Here is a 16,566-nt window from a genome sequence, read left to right on the forward strand (position 1 = left end):
CTTGTGGCTCAGTGGATTCAGGATCAGGTGGGGTCATCGCAGGGGCTCAGGTCACAGTGTGATGTGGGTTAGATCCCTGACCTGGGAACCTCAACATGCTATGGATATGGCAAAAAATAATAATAATAATAAAGAAAGTGCCTTCAGATACCATAGATGACTCCCAGATTAATCTTCCCTGATACTTTATAATACGGTGTTTGTGCTATGCTGATATAAAACTCCTGTGGCTTTTCCATCAGGCTTCCTGCACGTTGTGACTTTGGGAGCTGGGCTTACAACTCTGAATCTACAGGTTTTCTCTGACTCCCAGGTTTATTGAAAATGTGACTTGCAGGTTGCTGTTTTTCTTGTAGCTTCGTATATTTTCTAGGAGAGACAGTTCAGAACCAAGCTGCCACCATATGCCTGTCAGAAGCAGGATTCACTGTCTTGGGCTTTTTAAAGAATTATTTATGATTTATTCCTTCTGGGTTTTTTTCGTTTTCTCTCTTTCTGGAACTCCCGTTATTTAGATATTGGGCCTCCTGGAGTGGTTTCTAACTTTTATGGTTTCTCTCCTGTCCCCCATCTCCTTGTCTTTTTGCTCTAATTTCTAGTAGGTTTCCTTAATTTCACTTTCAGCCGTTAGCTCTTTCTGCGCTTATCCACATCCCCTTGGCACACATGTATTCACGTCTGCCAGGCTGTCCTCCAACTACCGACACCTACAACTCTTGGCTTGGGACCTTCCTACGGTAACAGATTCCGCTATGCTCTTTCACCAGCAGACCATAAACGCTGAGAATTATTCTAACCTGGGAGCAGCCTTCAGCCAAGGATTGATTGGCTTTTTCACTCAGCACATTTCCTTGGAGATACAGCCAAGTCCTTATATCACTCAATAGCCGTTTCCTTTTTGTTGCCTGGTAGTACTCCATATATGGAAGGAATATGGAGTTGGCTTAACCATTCACCTAGTGAAGAATGCTGGGAGCTGTTTCCCGTTTGGGGATATTGCAGATAAAACTTGTGTGAACATTTGCATATGGATCTTTGTGTGAACATAAATTTTATCTCTCTGGGACCAAAGCCCAAGAAGGCAATTGCTGTGTTATTCAGTCTTTGCATGTATCACGGTGCCAGCTTTTGGATGCATCGTCAGTGCTGACCCAGAAGGGTTTGGACTTTGCTTCATAGCAATGGGAATGTGTTCACAAACTTCAGAGCAGATACGATGCAATCAAAGTATTGCTCTATGACAGGTGATAATCACATGCAATCTGGAAACTAAATTGAACGTGAGGCATCTGAGCCACCGCTGCAATCACGAGTAGAAGGATGAAGGACATGACCCAGATGAGCCTCAGTGCGAGTGGACAGGAGAAACAGATCCAAGGGGCAAAGTTCTTTGGAATCTCATAGAGTTCATTCCCCAGCCGGAAAAGGATACCCTTGGAAAATACAACCTTTGCACTTCCTCAAACCCCCAGAGGATATTCGAGGAGAAATAAAAACAAAGCAGAATGGAAAACGAGTTGTGCTTACATTTATTTTTAATTAATGTGTCCCTATAACATTAAAAACAATTCCTTGTAAACAAAACTCTGCCTTAAATAAGAGCCGAGAGAAAAATCTCCACCTCATTTCCTGTCTGCAGCCTCTGTGTACTGCTTTTAATAAAATAAAACATGATGTGCTTCTGTGGGTAAATTATGATTTTCCCCTAATATATTCTAATTCAGACTATTTTCAGAGAGCCTGATCTGGAAATTGCTCCCATATCTATAAAAAGCACATGTATTTTGAGAAATAAAAGATGAGAAACAAGAAGGAAAAAGATACTTTTAAAAAAGTGCTGCAGCCTGTCTGGTTACAATTTGAGCCAAGAATTTGATGTCCTGAGAAAATAATTCCCTCCAACAGTTTTAGAAAAAGAAGAACCCAGATAAAAATAAGCCTGAAGCAAATGGAGGCTGTACAATAATCCACCCCCCCAAAAAAATCTAATTAAAAATATATATTGTCTCACCTGCACATGTTATTTTTGTTACCTTAAAGACAAATTATTATTAAATCTTTTCAAATAATTATCCCATTGTTCACATAGCTCCCTATCTCTTTGTGGTTTCTTATTTCAGAGGTAAAACTGGGAGTGAGGGGTAGGGGTTTGTTTTGTTTTCTTTCTGGTAAAGTTGTTTTCCACAACAAATTCTTCGAGGTAGAGAGCCAACCCACCATTCTCTTTTTCAAACGTGACTGCTCAGGAAAGCCCGCTTCAATAAAGAATAAAAACCAAGCCAAAGACACAAGGAAACAGAAAACTTAAGATACCTTTGCACTCAGTTTTGAGGAGCTGAAGGGTTAGCACCACTGTTAGCATGTGGTCTTCTAAGACAACCACGATCAGCCCCAGTCAGAGAGACTGTGGACTCTGGAATCTAGGTATTGCCTTCTCTGCATTAATCTTTTTCTGCAGTTGCCTCTCTCTCCAGTCTGTGCCTGTGTTCTGCTCCCCAGGGAACTCAGGCAGGGTTTCTGTTCCAAGGCAGTCTTTGACGAGGCCTTAGGCCATTCTCCGTGTTGTGGAGCCATCCCCACAACTCTGGAGCTGCTTCTCATGAGATGCATAAGATGCATCTCAAAGAGTCTGGGCAGGCATTTGGGGGTTTTCTATCATATTTCCTGACGTTGACATGCGCCTTCCAAGGCTGCCCATGGTAGAGAGGTTTTATGGAATCCGACACACAGCAGGGTCCTTAAGCTTGCGGATTCTGAATGTCCCAAATTCTCTTCCACGTGAATATGTTCATTATGGAATCACAGCACATACTCATGTTTTCTGTGTCTGATGACTTGTCTCCCTGAAGTACCACTACAGGTGTTAAAGTGATCAAGCATGCATAACTTCTACCCAAGCAAAGGGGAACAACGTTAATTCCAAGCTTAAGAATGATTGCATACATAACAGCTTTAGAATTTTTTTTTATCCATTAAAGAGGAAAGTATCTTTAAAACCACTCTTTTGGAGTTCCCGTCGTGGCTCAGCAGAAGCAAATCTTGACTAGCATCCATGTTGACAAGGATTTGATCCCTGACCTCACTCAGTGGGTTAAGGATCCATCCAGCATTGCTACCAGCTGTGGTGTAGGTCGCAGATGCGGCTCATATCCTATGTTGCTGTGGCTGTGGTGTAGGCCAGGGACTACAGCTCTGATTGAACCCCTAGACTAGAAACCTCTGTATGCCGCAAGTGCAGCCCTTAAGAAAAAAAAGAAAAAAAAAAAACAACACAGAAACACTCTTTTGTTCAAAATCACATCACATTCACGTTTCTCATACTTGCTGTTTCTTAACTTTTTTTTTTAACCTTAAATTTTTTTCTTCGTTTAATGTTTACATAGATCATGTCCAGTAGTTTATTGGAAAATTGGTATTTAGCCAAGTGCATTTTCAAATGTCAATAAAAATGTGATGGAAGCATATGCTCCATGGTAGCCAGCCTCCAGGATGGGCCCTCGGTGATGCTCATGGAGTTCATGCCCTTAGGTAGTCTGCTCCCACTTGAACTAGGACTGGCTCTACGTGACCAATAGAATCCAGCAGAAATGATAGTGTGTGCTTTCCCAGACTAAGCCATAAAAGGCATCAAAGCTCTCACCTTGGTCTTTTGGATCAGTCACTCTGGAAAATGCCATCCACCATGCGGTGAGGATACTCAAGCAGCATGTGGAGAGGCCATGTAGAGAGGGACTGATTTGCTAGCCAAGGGAGAGAGCTACCAGAGTCCCAGCCTCCATCAAGCCTTCAGATAATCACGGCCCTGCTCAAGAACCAACTACAATGTCATGAGAGAACCAGGGCCAGAATCACTCAGCTAAGTCACTCTCAAATTCCTGATGCATGGAAGCTTGGAGAGATAAGAACTTATTACCATTATTTTAAGCCACTATATTTGGGGTGTGCTGTTACACAGCCGTAGTAATTGGAACACACACATATATACATACCAAACACAGAATATGCAGGAAAGACTTCAACTCCAACAGGAAAAAAAAATTCTTTCCAGAGTGTCAGCCCTTCCAGCAGGGTACTCAGTGGACCAGATAAAATAAATTTTTTATTGATAGTCTTTATCAAAAATAAAACATGGATACTTGGCGCATCACTTAAAATTTTTCTTCTTAGAACTACTGTACCTCTTCCTACAAAGTTCCTTTTCCTGATTATTTTCTGAAAAAGGGAGCAGAGGTGGTCTTTATGCCTCTCCAAAATTGTTCTAGATATGGGGGGCCACAGTCTTTGTGAATTTTGAAATTTTGTGCTAAATAATCTAATTGACCAAAAATTTTAAATTAATGCTTTGTAGAGCATGATTTTATTTTTCATAAAAGAAAGCTTAATAGCTTAATTGGTTTGAGGGAAAATATTGAGATAAAATTTAAAATGCCAAATCATATATTTGCATTGAAGAAGGGTTAAAGTCATGCTTTTCCTTTTCTCTGTGCATATGAAGTTCTGACTAGTTTAAAAGCTGCAATAGAGATAAAATCATACTGGATATACCAAGCGCTCTGGATTTGTAAGAAACAAATTATTTATCTGTATATAGAGTCCTATGAACCAGACTTGCTATATTTTGCTACATATTTCCAATCTTGCTGGGTCTTTGCCAAGATGAAAGTCTTAACTATGTTATCCAATGTCTTTTTAGCCAAATGTATCGAATTATATTCATGGAACCAAATGTATGAGAGCTGACAGATAAGTGGAATAGCTCAGTTCATGAAATTATATGAGCAAATCCAATATTCAGGAGGCCGCTAAAGAGAACACAGCCTGTCATGCACAATAAAATTTAGAACAGAAATTAAGACGGTTCTCCTACTGTAGCAGGGAGTTTCCCAAGCACAGAAAACTGCCTTCTGTATTCCGGGTAATTACCCAAAATATAAAATGTCTATTCAGTAGTCCTTTCTTCAGCCAGACATTTTCTACCCAGAGATACCACCCTCTCATTCCAAAATCAACTCTAATTTCACAAGGAAATACCCTGTAAAAAATAAGGAAGAAAATATAGTCAGTAGCTATCCTACTTTCTTGTGTGTTTTTTGGATTTTATTTTTTATCCTTTATATCAAGGGAAAATAAATGACACAAATTGTCTTTTTTTCCTGTTCTTATTTAGTGAATACTTTCTATAAGCAGAAGGCTGGATATAAGCATTCAACTAGTACTGGTCATTTAATCCACAGTAGCCAATATAGATTATCCTTTTTCACAGTGAGGCTCAGAGAGAGTAAGAAATTCTGCACAGCTCTTATAACTTGTTTATGGAAAGACAGGATTTGAGCCTGTGATATCCCACTCCTTAACCACTACTCTATATACTAGGTTATTTTAACCACTAAGTTCAGCCACCAAAGACAACTATTCTCAGTGGCTTTAAAATAAGCCGTTTGGGGAGTTCCCACTGTGGCTCAGCAGAAACAAATCATGAGGATTCAGGTTCAATCCCTGGCCTCTCTCAGTGGGTTAAGGATCCATCTGGTATTGCCACCAGCTGTGGTGTAGGTCACAGATGAGGTTCGAATCCTGAGTTGCTGTGGCTGTGGTGTAGGTTGGCAGCTGCAGCTCTGATTCGACCCTAGCCTGGGAACCTCCATATGCTGCAGGTGCAGCCCTAAAAAAAAACCAAAACAAAAACAAGCCATTTCGTCATCTAGCCCCATGGGTCATAATAGAGTAGAAATGCAAGAAACCCAGGAATCCCTGTACAGGGATTTTGTACCTTATAAGTTTCCCTCAGACATGCCAGAAACTTGACAAAGATGGGGTGGCACTGCTACACATGATTAATATGTAAAGAAATACATCAAAAAGGGGTTTTCGTGATTTATGAGACAGTAATTGTAAACACAAGTACTTGTCTAATTCAGTTACAGAAGAGATTCTAAAAGCAAGTGTGCCTTTTGAGGAGATGTTGGTAGCCCAGGATTCAGATTTATCGTTGATGTGGTATCAAGTAGCACTGTTCTAGTTCTCTTATTCCAGCATTATGGGTTGTTACGTGTTCTTGATTAGTGTGTATGTGTTCTTGATGAGTCTTAAGATGAGAGACACGCAGTGGGCAGTTAAAAATTGGAATCAATTTCTAAAATGTATATTTATCTATGGAAATCAGTATCTTATATGTAACTAGGGAAAACATAGCAGTTTGTACATTGGAAGGTGAGCTTACCTGGTGAATGGTAGGCTGTCTGCTAGAAATCTGCATAGGTGTGGAGAGGTAGACAATAAGTTCGATTATCTTGTGCTAGCGACTCAGCAGCCCATTACTAGGAAGATTTATAAAAACTCACCATACAGAGAAAATTATATTGAATGTAAGGAGTTAAGTGATTGCTGAGGAATTGTCAAATTATTGAAATGTCACATGGACGAAGGAATTTTGGGTGAGCTCAGAACACCTAAACATAAAACGGGAATTCTGTAACTGCTTGCCAGAGTAAAGCACCTTAGGAGAATAACAGTACTAATGGTGATGATATTAATTTAAAAAACATGCAGAGTTCCCGTTGTGAATCAGTGGTTAACGAACCCACCAAGTATCCACAAGGACGTGGGTTCGATCCCTGGCCTCACTCAGTGAGTTAAAGGATCCAGCATTGCCATGAGCTGTGATGTAGGTCGCAGACACAGCCTGGATCCTGCATTGCTGTGGCTGTGGCATAGGCTGGCAGCTACTGCTTTCATTGGATCCCTAGCCTGGGAACCTCCATATGCCACAGGGCAGCCTTAAAAAAAAAAAAAAAGATAAAAATTATGCTTGAGCAGCCCTCCTAAGCCCCTGCAAAAGTAATGTCCAGTGAACTGGCTAACGATGGAAACAAATGTCCAACATTGATTGGCTTGGCCTCTTGGATTTTTAAAAGCATTTGGGGGAAACAAATTGATCTTCTGATGCTACAGCAATAAATTATGGCCTCACCCTTGAAAAATAAAATAAAATATATCACCTTGGGTTTATATACATTCCTTGAAAAAATTAATTCCTGATAAATCATCACTGGATAATATTTAACTATAATGTAGCACTGCAGTAGTTTTTTTGAGCTCAGTGAGTTGTTTGTTTATTCTAATATACCATCCAGTATCCAAAAATTTAATTTAGAATCTTTTTTTTAAAGTTAAAGCAGTCTCTAAAGAGCATTAATGCAGTTAAGTCATTTTTTAAATGATGAATCTGAAGTTTAGATAAGTTGACTGAATTACCCAAGGTCCTACCTTTATTTTTTTCCTGTCTTTGTCCATTCATTCAGCAAACATAATGAAAGCCAGCAGTCATGCTGTGCAGTGATGATGCTGACTCTGGACAACCTGCATCCCTGTTAGGTTGATGGCAAAATTAATACTATTAGAGTCAGGTCTTCTGACTTCTAGTCACAGGTGTACAGAAAAAACATCAGAGTACTTATATCCACTTGAGTAGGTAAACAGTCTGTCAGTGGAGACTGTCTTAATACATACAGCAACGTCTCCAGCCAAAGCCCCATCCCCATAGCTGTCATTACAGAAGTCTAAAGGAATATGACAGGCACAGGGACGTCCAGTAGTTTCAGAAACACTTAACGACAAGCTCTAGAAAAATAAAAGCCATGCCTCATTTTCTTCAAACTGATAGCACTTGTCATAAAGCCATCAATTCTAAGACTGGGGTTGGGGATGCGGGTTTAAGGACTCAGGGTTGTCACTGCTGGGGCTTTGGTTACTGCTCTGGTGCCAATTCAATCCCTGGCCCAGGAACTTCTGCATGTTGCAGGTGCAGCCCCCCCCTCCAAAAAAAAGAAGGACTAGAGTACATGCTCCGCAAAGATGGCTTGAATGTAGGGGCTCGATGGTGGTCTACTGGTTAGGACTCAGCGCTTTTACCACTGTGACCTGTGTTCAGTCTCTAGTCTGAGAGATCCCACATCCAGCTGCTGCATGCCACCACAGCCAAAAAACAAAGCAAAGCAAACAGAAAAACATTGTTTTGCATGAGTCAAGCAAGTTTGTTTCTGTTGCAGTCCTGCGTCATTCCTCAGGTGCTTTTCTTATTCTTTTTGACGCTATCTTTGAAAGGGAGGAAATGAGGCTAATAATGGGCAAGAGGAAAGGTAAAATGGCCAATATTTGGAGAGATCTACACCTGTCCCAAAACAGGCAAGTAAGAATTGTTGCTAAAATACAGCCACATTGGTGGAATTAGGGCCATCAACAGGTCAGACGTCAAAGGCCAACAGAAGAGGAAGCCCGCACCAAAGCCCAGATCAGGGATGTCGCTGATCTGTGCATGTTTGGGGCTTCCAGGCTGCAAAAGCTAGACCAACACAGAAAACAGATACTGAAGAAAACAGCTGGCGGGTTCATCCTGCTCATTCCAGCTGGGATGCAGAGCCTCACTACCGTTAATGGCATCCCTACTAAAGACCAAGAGGGAAGACACCAGAAGACAGGAGGCTAAAGGATAGCCCTCACAATAATTCAGTAATGCAGTGGATACATATCATGCTAATGCGTCAATGTTTGCTCCTTGCTAACAGAAGCCACTCCTTCATTGGTGGACATTTGTTTCTTTAGCATCCCTGTACTGAGCATCTGTGTTGGTTTAACTCTTTCAGTTTATAAGCCCCTAATGTGCAGAGATTAGCAGCATCTATCAATGGGAGTGCAGATGTTGGGACTATAGAAAATATCAGGTGGATGAGAAAAATAAATTAGACATTGTGGGGGTGAAAAAAAAAGAAGAAGACAAAAGCTCCTTCATGCTGAACACAGCCAAGAAGGGAATTGTGATTAGAAAATAGCATTTAGGAATCTACTCAAAACAGGGACCCAAAGAGTTAAAAATTAGTTTAAGCAAAGAAATATTGAGGGTGTGCAACCCATACCAAACTGGAGTTCTAATAGAAAAGAATGAAAATGAAACAGTGAAGAAAACCTTCTACAGCCCAGATTGTTCCTGAATCATCCTGGAAATCCTTCATTGCTCAACAAACACCTTGGTCTTTTTTTTTTTTTTTTTTTAGGGCCACACCTGCCGCATATGAAGATTCCCAGGCTAGGGGCCCAGTTGGAACTGTAGCCGCTGGCCTAGGCCCTGTGCCACAGCCACAGCAACCTCGGATCCAAGCCACGTCTGCGGCCTCCACCACAGCTCATGGCAACACCGGATCCTTAACCCACTGAGGGAGGCCAGGGATCAAACCCACATCCTCATGGATCTTAGTTGGGTTCACTAACTGCTGAGCCACGACAGGAACTCCAACAAACACCTTGAACAAAATAAATGGGAACTTTGTGAGGGTGAGGCTCCATGTTTCTCTGCATTTTCCTAAATAACCAACTTCTACACGACTCTTCAGAATTTGCAAAGCTTTCTTCACTTACAGTGTCTCACTTAATGCTGTGAGCAGCCTGTGGTGTGAGTACCATTAACCTTATTTCTCTCATGCGAAAACTAAAACTCACAATCCCACAGCTAGAGAAGAACAGAAGAAGGGTGGGTGCCAGTGCTGTGGTTTTAAAAGATGTCCACACATTCTTTTTTTTTTTTTTTTTTTTAATGGCCACAGCTACAGCATATGAAAGTTCCCAGGCTAGGGGTCAAATTGGAGCTGCAGCTGCCGGCCTACACCACAGTCACCACAGCCGTGGCAACACTGGATCTGAGCTGCATCTGCAACTTGTGCCACAGCTTAGGTCAATGCCATATCCTTAACCCACTGATTGAGGCCAGGGACTGAACCAACCTCCGCATGAAAACTATGTTGGGTCCTTAACCCAGTGAGCCACAATGGGAACTCCAGATTTGCACACATTCTTTGATACTTCTCCCTTCAAAAGGTGGAACCCAAGTCCCCTTCCCTTGAGTGTGTGACTTTACCAAAGACTAAGTGAAGTGGAGGTTTGTGACTTTCAAGACTCAGTCATAGGAGGTACTGTGGTTTCTCTCTTGCTTTCTTGGACCCCTCACTCGGGGAAGTCAGCTGCCGTGTTGTGAAGATGCTCAGGCTGTCCACTGGACAGGACCATTTGGTGAGGATGAGGCTTTCCGCCAAAAGCCAGAAAGCAGAGGCCTCCTACCAAAAGCCGTGTGAGTGAGCCATCTTGAAAGCAAGTCCTCCAGCCTCAATAAGGTTTTACATGCCTCCAGCCAGAGTTGAAGACTTAACTGTAGTCTCATGAGTGACTGTGTCAGAACCACCTAGCCTCAGTTGCTCCCAAATTCCTACCCCCAGAAACAAGATAATAAATGTTTGTTGTTTTTAGCTGCTAAGGGATGATTTGTTACCCAGCAGTAAGTAACTGATACACCAGGAAATAAATTCAGATGCCTTGACCCCAAAGTCTGTGCCCTTTTATTTCACACCACTACTTTTTTCTGTGACTTATTGTGCAAACACCAAAATATTTTGGCCCATTTGACTTCCCTTTCCCTAACCATCACTTCAATCTTTGCTAATTATGACACATTTTTCTGCGATTATCTAGTTCTTGCATTTTTTTTTTTGTCTTTTTGCATTTTTTCTAGGGCTGCTCCCACAGCATATGGAGGTTCCCAGGCTAGGGGTCGAATCAGAGCTGTAGCCACTGGCCTACGCCACAGCCACAGCAACGCCAGATCCAAGCCGCGTCTGTGACCTATGCCACAGCTCACGGCAATGACGGATCCTTAACCCACTGAGCAAGGCCAGGGATCGAACCTGCAACCTCATGGTTCCTAGTTAGATTCGTTAACCACGACAGGTACTCCATAGTTTTTACATTCTTGCATCCTTTTGTAAGGGCTATGAGAACAGGAGATACACCAGTTTGGGTGACCACGGCATCCCCAAATTTAAATAAATCCACCAAATTTAGTGTTAGTAATAAGTACTCAATAAATTCTCTTAGATGAATGAATGGCCAAAACACCTATGATACAGCTAGTCTACCTCTGGAACTTTGTTTTCATTTCATGCTGAACCAAAAGGGAATAAATTCCATATCCAAGAAGGAGAAGGGATTCTGTTGGAGTCATGATTTTTATTGATCTGAGCTCCCCAGAAGTTCGTTTTACTCTGATAAAATACCTTGAAGAGCAGAATATATTATTGTTTTTCAACAACATGCGCAAATCTCCAAGGCATGCAAAAATAACGAGTATCTTTCTAATCGAAGGGCTCTCGTTCAATCTTCTGTAAGTACTTTTGCTTCCTGTCCTGGACCCAAGTGGAGGTGTGGGGCAGCCGGCTCTCAGGAAGGAGTGGCCAGGCCTGTGGCTGACCTCATCCTACCCCCAGCTGCAGAGGGGGCCAGGAGGCCTCGGTTACAGACAGCATTTTTCTAGGCTAGTTATTTGTTCGCACACGAACTGTAAATCAACACGCATTACTAAGTCGTGACGGCTTTTGACTTTGTGGGAAATGCCTAACCACCCAGATTTTATTTCAAGCCAGAAAAAAAATTAATAATAATGTGTGAGAGAAACAGAATGCAGGAAACATCTATGAGACATGACCAAATTTTTTTAAAAACGCAGGAGTAAATAATGTTGCTGCAGCAATGCCACTTTGATGAAAGAACAAACATTTTTATAGTAACCACCAAAAGGGGATGTGACAGCACATGTGCATTTTTAACCCAATCCGCACTCCTTCCCTCAGCACTGTACCATCTCGTCCAGTGCCCACGAGAACCGTTGGCAGTGATGGAAGTGTTCTGAGGTCACACAGTAGCCACCAGCCCGTGTGGTTACTGAGCACTAGACATGCGGTTAGCATGACAGAGAACTGAATAATTATTGATGTATTGGAGTTCCCGCTATGGCACAACAGCTTCAGGACCTGGTGTTGTCACTGTGGCAGCTCAGGTCACTGCGGAGGTGTGGGTTCAACCCCTGGCCCAGCTTAGTGGGTTTAGGATCTGACATTAGCTACAGCTGTGGCATAGGTCGCAGCCGCAGCTTGGATTCAGTCCCTGGCCTGGCAACTTCCGTATGCCAAGGGTACAGTCAAAAAAATATTAATATATTATTAATGATTGTATTAACTTTAATTAATTTAAATTCAAATTGCCACAAGTGGCTAAAAGCTGTGGTATTGGGCAGAATTATACTGAAAACACTTCCCAGAGAGTCTTGAGATGTGGGCACTCTCAAGCTCAGGGAGTACTTTAGGTTAAGCCAGGCTGAAAATTATTATATTTTGCCAAAGAGAAATAGCAGGAAGCTCCAAAGTCAAAAATCCCAAGCTATTTTTAAAAGCTGTTAGAGAACCCTGTTGTACAGTTTTCTGGAGTCTTGTGGTCAGGTCTCCTCAAGCGAGAAATGCGACAAGAAAGAAAGCCCACCCCCAGGCAGGCCTTCAGCCCAAGTTCCTGTCCAGTCAGACGAGGAGGTCTCCATTCTGCAGTGGGGACCAATGGCACCCACCTTTGGGGCGAAACAGGCAGCAGAGTGAAGCAAAGAACTGCAGCGTGGGAATCATGTTTAATTCACAAGGGGGTTCTGCCTGGAACACAGCAAGCCCTCAGAGGCCCTGACTGAGAGGCCCAGCATGCAGCTTGGCTGTTCTCGCTGTCTCCTTCTGCTCTGGGAGCAAGCCCAACTCGATGCCGTCAAGGAGGCAGCCACCAGCACCTCCCCACCTCTACCTGGCTGCCTGATTTCTCACTGCCGCTCACCGGATCTGACCACCGTTCCTGTGCATGACGTCCATGTCCCGCAGACTTCGCTGGCTCTCTCTGCGTCCCCCTGACTGCTCACACCGCCCAGGGCGAGGCTGGGGAGCGCCTGGGACATTGCCCTCTGCTGGCGGGAGTGTGAACTGACACAACCACCTGGGGAAACCCATCTCTAGGTACCTACCAAAACCAGCCATTCCTACTCCTGGGTAGATACGTACCCAACAGAAACGTGTCCGTGTTTTCACCAAAAGACATGCACTTTAATATCCACCACAGCATTGTTCACAATTCCCTCACACTGAAAACACCACAAACCCCAGCACCAATGGAACTGGGTAAATGGAGTGTAGTTATACAGCAGACCATTACACAGCAGTGAAAACAAATGATCTGCGACCACACGCAGTAACAGCAGTGTGTCTGACATCATGAGGCCTCCAGACACAAAACAGCAGCACCGCTTCCTGTCTGATCGATGCTTCCTGCATTTTGCACCATTTGATGTGTAGAAAGTACAGAAATGAGCACGAGTAAGTCATGCTGTTGAAAGAAGTGGGGGTGGGTAGTGACAGAAGGGGACGGGGGTGGGGGGACTTCCAAGCTGCCAGGAATGTTCTTTTGTTGATCTGGGTGCTGATTAGATGGGTGTGCTCCATTGTAAAAAGTCACTAAGCTGTACCTGAAGATAGAGACACACACTTTTTTTCTGTATGTATTCTCTAATACACACAGAAACTTAGTTTAAACTTATTAAACTAAGTTTAAGAGTTTTTTTGAGTTTAATATTTTTTTAAAATCTCTATCCATCCTCAAAAGTACAACTCAAAACTTACCACTTCCATGATCCAAGAAACTATCCTATAGCAGTCTTCCATTTTTCTCAACATTAAAAAAAAGAAAAACAAATTTCATATTTTTTCAGACATATCCATCTCATTGTATCAATCAGAAAAACCCCACTTTTTAAACCTCCCTAATTTTGGCACAGTACTGGTCACAAAATACATATTTCATAAACTCTTTTAAGCCAAATATATCTTTTCTGCTATTACTTAAAATTGCTTAAATGGCAAAGGCATTTATTATCTCATACTTTCTGTAAATTTTCAAACAGCTGAGTTCAGTTAAGCACACATTTCCTTGCATGTATAAAAATGGAAAACATTGCAACAAAAAAGACTCTGGAATTTTCCATCCATGCAGCTGTTGCTACACAGCGTCTGTGGTGAAACATTCTCTTAATGGCACTCCCGCAATCCCACACAAGAGAGATGATTTCATTCCACTGCAGTCCCATCACTGTACTGGGAAAGGTGTCAGAAGTAATTGACGGGGGAAAAAAAAAAGACTCCCCCAAAATGTGAGGAGAAGCATGAAAACTGTTGCAGCATACTAAATCCAGAATTTGAAGTTTCATGGTAAAGCCTCTATTTGTGAATTTCCAAATGACTAATCAATGTGCTTATTCTTTTTGTTGTTGTTGTTGTTAATGTGCTTATTCTTTCACTCATAGATTTTGAGAATAGAGGATGAGAAAAGTGTGACTCCACCGCAAGTCCTAAGTTTGTGGAGGTTGTTCACAGGAGTCCTCATTGTGATCTAAGTGCAGAGTATGGAGGATTTTCTTTGACATTCGCTGCCAGCAGAGACACAGTGGTGAGGGACTCTTTCCTTCCAACCAAATGATTGCCACAAACAGGGTTGACCTCGAAATGTTCTTCTGTTTGCTTGATTTCATCAGCCCTGCAGAAAGAGGGCAAAGGAATCTCTGGTTTGCAGAAGTGAGAAAGAGACAGGAGACTGAGGGTTTTCTTAGAACTTTTCCCTTTGCTGTAAATAAACAGTTGCAGGAGTTCCCATTGCGGCGCAGTGGAAATGAATCCAACTAGGAACCATGAGGTTTCGAGTTTGATCCCTGGCCTTGCTCAGTGGGTTAAGATCTAGCCTTGCCGTGAGCTGTGGTGTAGGTTGCAGACATGACTCGGATCCTGCGATCCTGCATGGCTGTGGCTGTGGTGTAGGCCGGCAGCTGTAGCTCTAATTGGACCCCTAGCCTGGGAACCTCCCTATGCCGTGGGTGCAGCCCTAAAAAGCAAAAAATAAATAAACAGTTGCAGATACTCTCCCCATTCCTACAGTCTCATAGCAAAGTTAGGTACCATTGGACATGGAGTAGTCTGACATATTTATACATGTCCAAAGGGAAACCAAAGCAGGACATCAAGTATGTGTCTTCCTCAAAAAGACCCCTCTCGGAGTTCCCATCGTGGCGCAGTGGTTAACGAATCCAACTAGTAACCATGAGGTTCCAGGTTCGATCCCTGGCCTTGCTCAGTAGGTTAAGGATCCAGCATTGCCATGAGCTGTGGTGTAGGTCGCAGACGCGGCTTGGATCCCGAGTTGCTGTGCCTCTGACGTAGGCCATTGGCTACAGCTCTGATTAAACCCCTAGCTTGGGAACCTCCATATGCCGTGGGAGCAGCCCTAGAAAAGGCAAAAAGACAAAAACAAAACAAAAACAAAAACAAAAAAAACCCTCTCGATCTTCTATAGAGTCCTGAGGGCCCTGTAAGAGAGTAAACTCCACGAAATCTAAGAACCTGCCCAGCTAATGCTGTTTGGGGCCGTGTATGTCAGGTTGACCTCTGACTTTTCACTTGGTAGCAGCTACAAAATTCTTTGCTCTTGGATTAATGAACTTCCCAGAAATAGTCATATTTATCCTCTCTGTTCTAAGGAGTGAACCAAAAGCCACACAGACACTCCCTTCCTCTTTCCCTCTCTCTCTTTCTCTCTGAACCAGATATTTCCCTTCAAACAAGTGCATAAAATCACTCAATGTCAAACCTCCTTGCAGCCCAGCAATTCCACTTACATTTACTCAAGAAAACTGAAAGCATATGTCCACAGAAAAACTCGTACACAAATGAATGTTCATAGCAGCCAGAATGTCCAAGCGTCCATCAGCAGATAAATGGATAAATGAAATGCAGCTTAGCCACTTCACGGGGCACATAATTCAGCTGTAAAAAGTCATGAGGTACTGGGATTATGTGGCTGCATGGGTAAACCTTCAGAACGTTATGCTCAGGTAGATACACCAGACGCAGAAGCCACATGTTGTATGATTCCATTTATATGAAATATTTACAATAAGCAAATCTAGAGACAGTATCTTTGTGGTTGCCAGGGGCTGAAGGCAGAGGGAAACAGGAAGTGAGCACTAGTGCATTTGGGGTTTCTTTGGGGGAAGGGTGATGAAAATGTTCTAAAATTGATAGTTGTGATAGTTGCACAACATTGTCAATACAATTGACCCTTGAGCAACACAGGGGTTAGCCGTGCCAGACCTCCACCCAGTCGAAAACCAGGGGATCAACCATGGATCCTATAGCACTGGCGTGCTTCTTTATTGAAAAAAATCCGGGAGTTCCCATTGTGGCTCAGTGGTTAACAAATGCAAGTAGGAACCATGAAGTTTCGGGTTTGATCCCTGGCCTTGCTCAGTGGGTTAAGGATCCAGCATTGCCGTGAGCTGTGGTATAGGTCGCAGACGCAGCTGGGATCCCGCATTGCTGTGGCTCTGGCGTAGGCTGGCGGCTACAGCTCCGATTCGACCCCTAGCCTGGGAACCTCCATATGCCGCAGGAGTGGCCCTAGAAAACATGCAAAAAGACCGAAAAAAAAGAAAAGAAAAAAATCCACATGTAAGTGGACCTGTGCATTTCAAACCCATGTAGTCGAGGATAAACTGTATACTCAGAACTGCTGAAGGGTACATTTTAGAAGGATGCATTTTCTGGTAGGTTTATTATATCTCAGTTTTTCACACTTCATTCAGACAGCCCCTCTGCTGCCAGTTTTCCAGGACCCCCA

General features: G+C 42.8%; 1 protein-coding gene and 1 long non-coding RNA gene across 6 annotated transcripts in view; one reads left to right on the forward strand and one right to left on the reverse strand.

Annotated features, from left to right (window-relative positions):
- Positions 1-16,566, reverse strand: part of LOC106506885 (uncharacterized) — a 545,630-nt gene that overhangs the window by 503,097 nt on the left and 25,967 nt on the right. Inside the window, exon 3 of one of the 2 annotated variants that reach the window (XR_002340917.2) lies at positions 11,030-14,433. The exons of the other annotated variant lie outside the window; for it this stretch is intronic. The gene's annotated coding sequence lies outside the window, so the exon portion shown is untranslated. Of the gene's footprint in view, positions 1-11,029; positions 14,434-16,566 lie in introns of those variants that run through there. 2 annotated transcript variants of the gene reach the window in all.
- LOC146394351 (uncharacterized) overlaps positions 1-16,566 on the forward strand; it is a 98,457-nt gene that overhangs the window by 9,110 nt on the left and 72,781 nt on the right. Inside the window, exon 2 of one of the 4 annotated variants that reach the window (XR_014836119.1) lies at positions 14,204-14,346. The exons of the other annotated variants lie outside the window; for them this stretch is intronic. This is a non-coding gene — a long non-coding RNA (uncharacterized LOC146394351). The remainder of the gene's footprint in view (positions 1-14,203; positions 14,347-16,566) is intronic. 4 annotated transcript variants of the gene reach the window in all.

This window comes from Sus scrofa, chromosome Y (assembly GCF_054392235.1).
Source record: "Sus scrofa isolate SSC_HxYL_T2T_F1_AM1 chromosome Y, Sscrofa_HxYL_maternal_Yorkshire_Landrace_v2.0, whole genome shotgun sequence".
NCBI classification, from domain to species: Eukaryota; Metazoa; Chordata; class Mammalia; order Artiodactyla; family Suidae; genus Sus; species Sus scrofa.